This window comes from Loxodonta africana, chromosome 22 (genome assembly GCF_030014295.1).
Source record: "Loxodonta africana isolate mLoxAfr1 chromosome 22, mLoxAfr1.hap2, whole genome shotgun sequence".
NCBI lineage: Eukaryota > Metazoa > Chordata > Mammalia > Proboscidea > Elephantidae > Loxodonta > Loxodonta africana.
Genome location: NC_087363.1, coordinates 3,623,477 through 3,630,733, shown reverse-complemented (window position 1 = coordinate 3,630,733; position 7,257 = coordinate 3,623,477).

The window sequence follows — 7,257 nt, the reverse complement described above, 5'->3', positions numbered from 1 at the left end:
GTTTTAAGGGTTTAAGTGGTAACACTTCTATGTTTAATGGTAATCCATATTTGCTGCTATTTTCATAAATATCAGCCTTGTGATTATTTTGTGATACAGTGTATTTCCATTTGAATACAAGATTCTTTTACATTATTACATAGTGGAGAGTTCTTAAATATTCTGATGCTCAGCAAAAGGAAAAATATCATATGAGACTACATTCTAAAACCCAAAAAAAGGTTTACACACAGAAAAAAAAATCTGCCTTTGGTGGTTACTAGGGAGGGTTGGAGTGGGGAGGGTAAATCACTAACTAAATAGTAGACAAGGCAATTTTGGTGAAGGGGACGAGAATATGCAATATAGGGAAATTCAACACAACTTGACCAAGGCAAAGTCATAGAAGTTTCCTTGACACATCCAAACACCTGGAGGGACCAAGTTACTTGGGCTGAAGACTGAAGACCATGGTCTCATGGGACATCTAAGTCAACTGACATAACATAGTTCATGAATAAAATGTTCTACATCCTACTTTGGTGAGTAGCATCTGGGATCTTAAAAGCTTGCAAGTAGCCATCTAAGGTACGTCCATTGGTCTCATCACTTTTGGAGCAAAAAAGGAGGAAAACCAAAAACACAAATAAAATATTAGTCCAAAGGACTAATGGACCACATGAACCACAGCCTCCATCAGCATGAGCCTTGAAGAACTAGATGGTACCCTATTACCAACATTGACTGCTCTGACAGGAATCACAACACAGGGTCCCTTACAGCAGGAAAAAAAAGTAGAACACAATTCAAATTCACAAAAAAAGACCATACTTACTGGCCTGACAGAGAGTGGAGGAACCCCTGAGACTGTGGCCCACAGACACCCTGCTAACTCAGAACTGAAGCCACTCCCGAAGTCTACCCTTCAGCCAAAGATTATCGTTGTTGTTGATCGCTGCTGTTAAGTTAGTTCCAACTCATAGCGACTCTGTATACAACAGAACAAGACATTGCAGAGTCCTGTGCCATCCTCACAATCATTGTTATGCTTGAGCCCATTGTTGCAGCCAAAGATTAAAACCACTGCCATCAGTTTGATTCTGACTCATAGTGGCCCTATAGGACAGAGTAGAGCTGCCCCCATAGGGTTTCTGAGGAGAGGCTGGTGGATTAGAACTACCAATCTTTTAGCAGCCAGGCTCTTAACCTCTGCATACACAATATCTCTTGTGAGGAATGTGCTTCTTAGTTCAATCAAGTATACAAGATAAAATGGGCAACACCTGCCCAAAGCAAAGATGGGAAGGCAGGATGGGCATGAAAACTGGACGAATGGACACCAAGAGCCTAAGGTGGACAGGGAAAGGGGGAGAGTGCTGACACATTGAGCAATTGCAACCAATGTCACAAAACAAATTGTGTATAAATTTTTGAATGAAAAACTAATTTGCCCTAAAAACTTTCACCTAAAACACAATTAAATCTTTAAAAAAAGTCAACCCAGTGAACGTAATTGATAGAATTAAAGAGGCATTTGACAAAGATATGTGATTTTAATATCAAAAAAATCATGTAGATATAGACAAATATATATTTTAGAAATCACAAAAAACATAGTATTGCAGGCAGTCCTTATTTTTGTTGGTCACTGAACTGTAACTTTTACCTAGCATAGTGGAGTAGCAAGTAACTATGCAACATGAACAAATATATAAATAAACAAACAAATAATTATAGTAAATAGAAACAGAAATGTGCCATGTTTAATACTATATGCCTTGAAAATAAAAATATATATATATTACAAAAGAATATGTATACTAAATTGATAGTTTTGCAAAATTACTAGATACATAAATATACAAAAATCACTCATATGTCTTCATACAAGTAGCAAAAAAATGACAGTTTTAATAAGTAAGCCATTTTCATAAATAGAATTTGCCCTCCTGAATCAAATTTCCAGCTTTTCTGAGAACAAGTGTTTAAGATACATCTCAAACCGAACACCATAACATTCCTTGATGCCAACACAACAGGCATGAGCAATTGATTTTCATATCCAGGGCAATTTCAGGTAGTCCCTGTTTTTCACAGTGTTTATTCAATACTTTTCTCTTTAAGTGAGGTTCAAATGTCTACTCCTATAAAGTTGGGCCATACCTAAATAGACGTGGAGTATGAGAAACTCCTGCAGGTTGCAACAGAACAGAATTCAAGTGAGTGCCTGACTACTCAGAGGAGGCTTCTACTCCTAAAGCCCAGGATAGGAAGAGACAGGGGATCTCCAGAATATTTCCGAATCTAATAACAACCCTCAAACCCATCTTCCTCTCAATATTCACAGACTCTTCTCAATAATGTTAGGCTCATAAAGATTATTCTCATTATACCTTTTATATCTATGAAGTTAGTTGTTCACTGAAGCCCAGAAATGATTGAGACCTCCCTCATCACCCATTTGCCAATCCCCATATGAATCTGTTTCTCATGGTTTCTGACACATCTCCTACTTCTTTCCAACCACTTATATCATTCCACCACGATCTCTGGGATTCAAAATATCAGTTACTGAGTAAGGACCATTTTACTGTAATATAAATGCTTTCCTTTCCTATTTATATGTTTAATAGTTTAAAAAATGGGTATATAAAAAATCTATCACCTACATAATGTTGTATATAGAAAATAATTGGAAAAAAAAACAACAAACACATGATGTCTGTCTTTGTTATCTAGTGCTGCTTATAACAGAAATACCACGAGTGGATGGCTTTAACACAAAAATTTATTCTCTCACAGTGTAGTAGGCTACAAGTCCAAATTCAGGACATCAGCTCCAGGGGAAGGCTTTCTCTCTCTGTTGGCTCTGGAAGGAGGCCCTGGTCCGCAATCTTTCCCTGCGTTAGGAGCTTCAATCTGGACTCTGCTTTCTTGGTGGTATAAAATCCCACTCCCTGCTTCTTCCCTTTCCTTTTATCTCATGCAAAACAAAAGGTGGTGCAGGCCATGCCCCAGGGAAACTCCTTTGACCTTGGATCAGGAACATGATCTTAGTAATGGTGTTACAATCCTACCCTTATCCTCTTCAACATAATCTAATCTTGCCTCATTAACCACAGGCAGAGATTAGGATTTACAACACACAGGAAAATTGCTAACACAAAATGGAGGACAACCACACAATACTGCGAATCATGGCCTAACTAAGTTGACGTATATTTTGGGGGACAGAACTCAACCCATGACAATGTTGATGATGATAGTTATTTTGTTGCTTATCATAATAATTTTTGTAATGACATTGAAAGTAGTGAATTAGACATGGGAAATTTATAGGTGATTCAATTGTTTCACTTAATCACTAGCTTCTAAATTACTCCGACAAAACAGGAAATAATTGTCTTAAAAATCTATAATTTATAGAAAGAACTATTTAAAAAAAATCATATTTACTGTTTTTGAGAAAGAGTATAGTCAATAACCTAAAGAAGCAAGCATGGCAGGATAGGATACTGATGGTACAATTATTTTTAAAAAGTCACATCATTGTTATTTATTAGGTCTCTGGGTGGCACAAGCAGTTTGCACTCTACTACTAAACATAAGGTTGGTGGTTCGAACCCACACGGAGGGGCTGATGAAGAAAAGCTTAGCGGTCTGCTTCTATAAAGATTACAGCCAATAAATCCCTCTGGAGATGTTCTACTCTGTAACACAGCTTTCCCATGAGCCTGAAATGACTGGAAAGTAAGAGGTTTTGGGTTTTGTTGTTATTTATTAACCCAGATAATCTTGGCAAACTTTAAATATTTCTGAGCCTTGACTTCCTCATCAGTAAAATGAGATGACTGATAATATAAAATTTAAATTAGTAGAATGGAAGTAATTTTTTTATAGTGAGTGCAGAAAATATAGGACACAGTCTGACATATAATAGATATTCATCTTCATGATATTTTAGAATTATGGGCAAAGTATGTGATATCCTAAACCATAATTCTAAAAAATCATGAAGATGAATATCTATTATACATCAGACTGTGTGCTATAGCTTTTACACTCATTATAAAAAAAAATGTGTAAAGTATGTAATATCCTAAACCACTCCCACGCACATGTCAGTTTGCCATACAGTGGGGGCTTGTGCGTTGCTGTGATGCTGGAAGCTATGCTACCAGTATTCAGATACCAGCAGGGTTACCCGTGACAGACAGGTTTCAGCTGAGCTTCCGGACTAAGACAGACTAGGAAAAAGGAACTGGCAGTCTACTTCTGAAAAGAATTAGCCAGTGAAAGCCTTATGAATAGCAGTGGAACATTGTCTGATATAGTGCTGGAAGATGAGCCCTCCAGGTTTGCAAGTCACTGGAAAGGTGACTGGAGAAGAGCTACCTCCTCAAAGTAGAATCGACCTTAATGACCTGGTTGGAATAAAGCTTTCAGGACCTTCATTTTCTGATGTGACATGACTCCAAATGAGAAGAAACAGCTGCAAACATCCATTAATAATCAGAACCTGAAATGTAGGAAGTATGAATCTAGGAAAATTGGAAATGGTCAAAAAAGAAAAGGAATGCATAAACATCAATATCCTAGACATTAATGAGCTAAAATGGACTGGTATTGGCCATTTTGAATTGGACAATCATATAGGCTACTATGCCAGGAATGACAACATGAAGAAGAATGGTGTTGCATTCATTGTCAAAAAGAAATTTTCAAGATCTATCTTGAAGTATAACACTGTCAGTGATAGGATAATATCCATATGCCTACAAGGAAGACCAGTTAATATGATTATTATTCAAGTTTTACGCACCAACCACTAAGGCCAAAGATGAAGAAACTGAAGGTTTTTATCAGTTTCTGCAGTCTGAAATTGAACATGCAATCAGGATGCATTGATATTTACTGGTGATTGGAATATGAAACAAAGAAGAAGGATCAGTAGATGGAAAAATGGCCTTGGTGATAGAAACAATGCCGGAGGTCAAATGATAGAATTTTGCAACACCAACGACTTCTTCATTGCAAATACCTTTTATCACCAACATAAACAGGGACTATACACGCAGACCTCTTAAGATAGAACACACAGGAATCAAATCGACTATATCTGTGGAAAGAGACTATGGAAAGGGCTCAATATCATCAGTCATAACAAGGCCAGGGGCCGACCGTGGAACAGAACATCAATGACTCATGTGCAAGTTTAAGCTGAAATAGTAGAGAATCAGAGCAAGTCCACAAGAGCCAAAATATGACCTTGAGTATGTTCCACCTGAGTTCAGAGACCATCTAAAAAATAGAGTAGACGTGTTGAACACTAATGACCAAAAATTAGACGAGTTGTGGAAGGACATCATACATGAAAGAAGCAAGAGGTCATTGAAAAGACACAAAAGAAAGAAAAGACCAAGATGGATGTCAGAGGAGACTCTGAAACTTGCTCTCGAATGTCAAGCAGCTAAAGCAAAAGGAAAATGATGAATTAAAAGAATCTCATGGAAGATTTCAAAGGAAGGCTCAAGAAGACAAAGTATTATAACAACACGTGCAAAGAACTAGAGATAGAAAACCAAAATGAGAGGACACGCTTGGCATTTCTCAAGCTGAAAGAACTGAAGAAAAAATTGAAGCCTGGAGTTGCAATAGTGAAGGATTCTATGGGGAGAATATTAGACAACACAGGAAGCATCAAAAAAAGATGGAAGGAATATAGAGTCACTATAACAAAGAGAATTAGTCAATGATGTTCAACCAAAAAAAAAAAATTACAAGAGGTAGCATAAAATCAGGAACCGATGGTGCTGAAGGAAGAAGCCCAAGCTGCTCTGAAGGCATTAGTGACAAACAAGGCTCCAAAAATTGATGGAATATCAGCTGAGATGTTTCAACAAACGGATGCAGCACTGGAAGTGCTCACTCGTCTATGCCAAGAAATATGGAAGACAATTTCCTGGCCAACTGACTGGAGGAGATCCATATTTATGCCTATTCCCAAGAAAGGTGACCCAACTGAATGCAGAAATTATAGAACAATACCATGAATATCATATGCAAGCAAAATTTTCCTGACAATCATTCAAAACTGGCTGCAGCAGTATATTGACAGGGAACCGCCAGAAATTCAGGACGGATTCAGAAGAGGACATGGAACCAGGGATATCATTGCTGATGTCAGAAGAATTTTGGCTGAAAGCAGAGAATACCAGAAGGATGTTTACCTGTGTTTTATTGATTATGCAAAGGCATTCGACTGTGTGGATCATGACAAATTATGGACAACATTGCAAATAATGGGAATTCCAGAACACTTAATTGTGCCCATGAGGAACCTGAACATAGATCAAGAGGCAGTTGTCCCAAAAGAACAAGGGGATACTGTGTGGTTTAAAGTCAGAAAAGGTGTGTGTCAGGGTTGTATCCTATCACCATACCTACTTAATCTGTATGCTGAGCAAATAATCTGAAAAATTGGACTATAGGAAGAAGAATAAGGCATCAGGATTGGAGGAAGACTCATTAACGACCTGCCTTATGCAGATGACACAACCTTGTTTCCTGAAAGTGAAGAGGACTTGAAGCACTTACTGAGGAAGATCAAAGACCACAGCCTTCAGTATGGATTGCACCTCAACATAAAGAAAACAAAAATCCTCACAACTAAACCAAAAAACAACATCATGATAAATAGAGAAAAGATTGAAGTTGTCAAGGATTTCATTTTACTTGGATCCGCAATCAACACCCATGGAAGCAGCAGTCAAGAAATCAAAAGTTATATTGCACTGGGCAAATCTGCTGCAAAGGACCTCTTAAAAATGTTGAAAAGCAAAGACCTCCCCTCAAAGATTAAGGTGTGTCTGACCCAAGCCATGGTATTTTCATCATATGCATGTGAAAGCTGGATAATGAATAAGGAAGATGGGAGAAAAATTAAAGCCTTGGAATTGTGTTGTTGGGGGAGAATATTGAATATACCATGGACTGCCAAAAGAATGAACAAATCTGTCTTGGAAGTAGTAAAATCAGAATGCTCCTTAGAAGCAAGGATGGAGAGACTGGGTCTTACACACTTTGGACATGTTGCCAGGAGGGATCAGTCCCTGGAGAAGGACATCATGCTTGGTAAAAAAAAAAAAAAAAAAAAAAAAGTACAGGGTCAGTGGAAAAGAGGAACACCATCAACGAGGTGGATTGACACAGTGGGTGCAAGAGTGGGCTCAAGCATAACAAAGACTGTAAGGATGGTGCAGGACTGGGCAGTGCTTT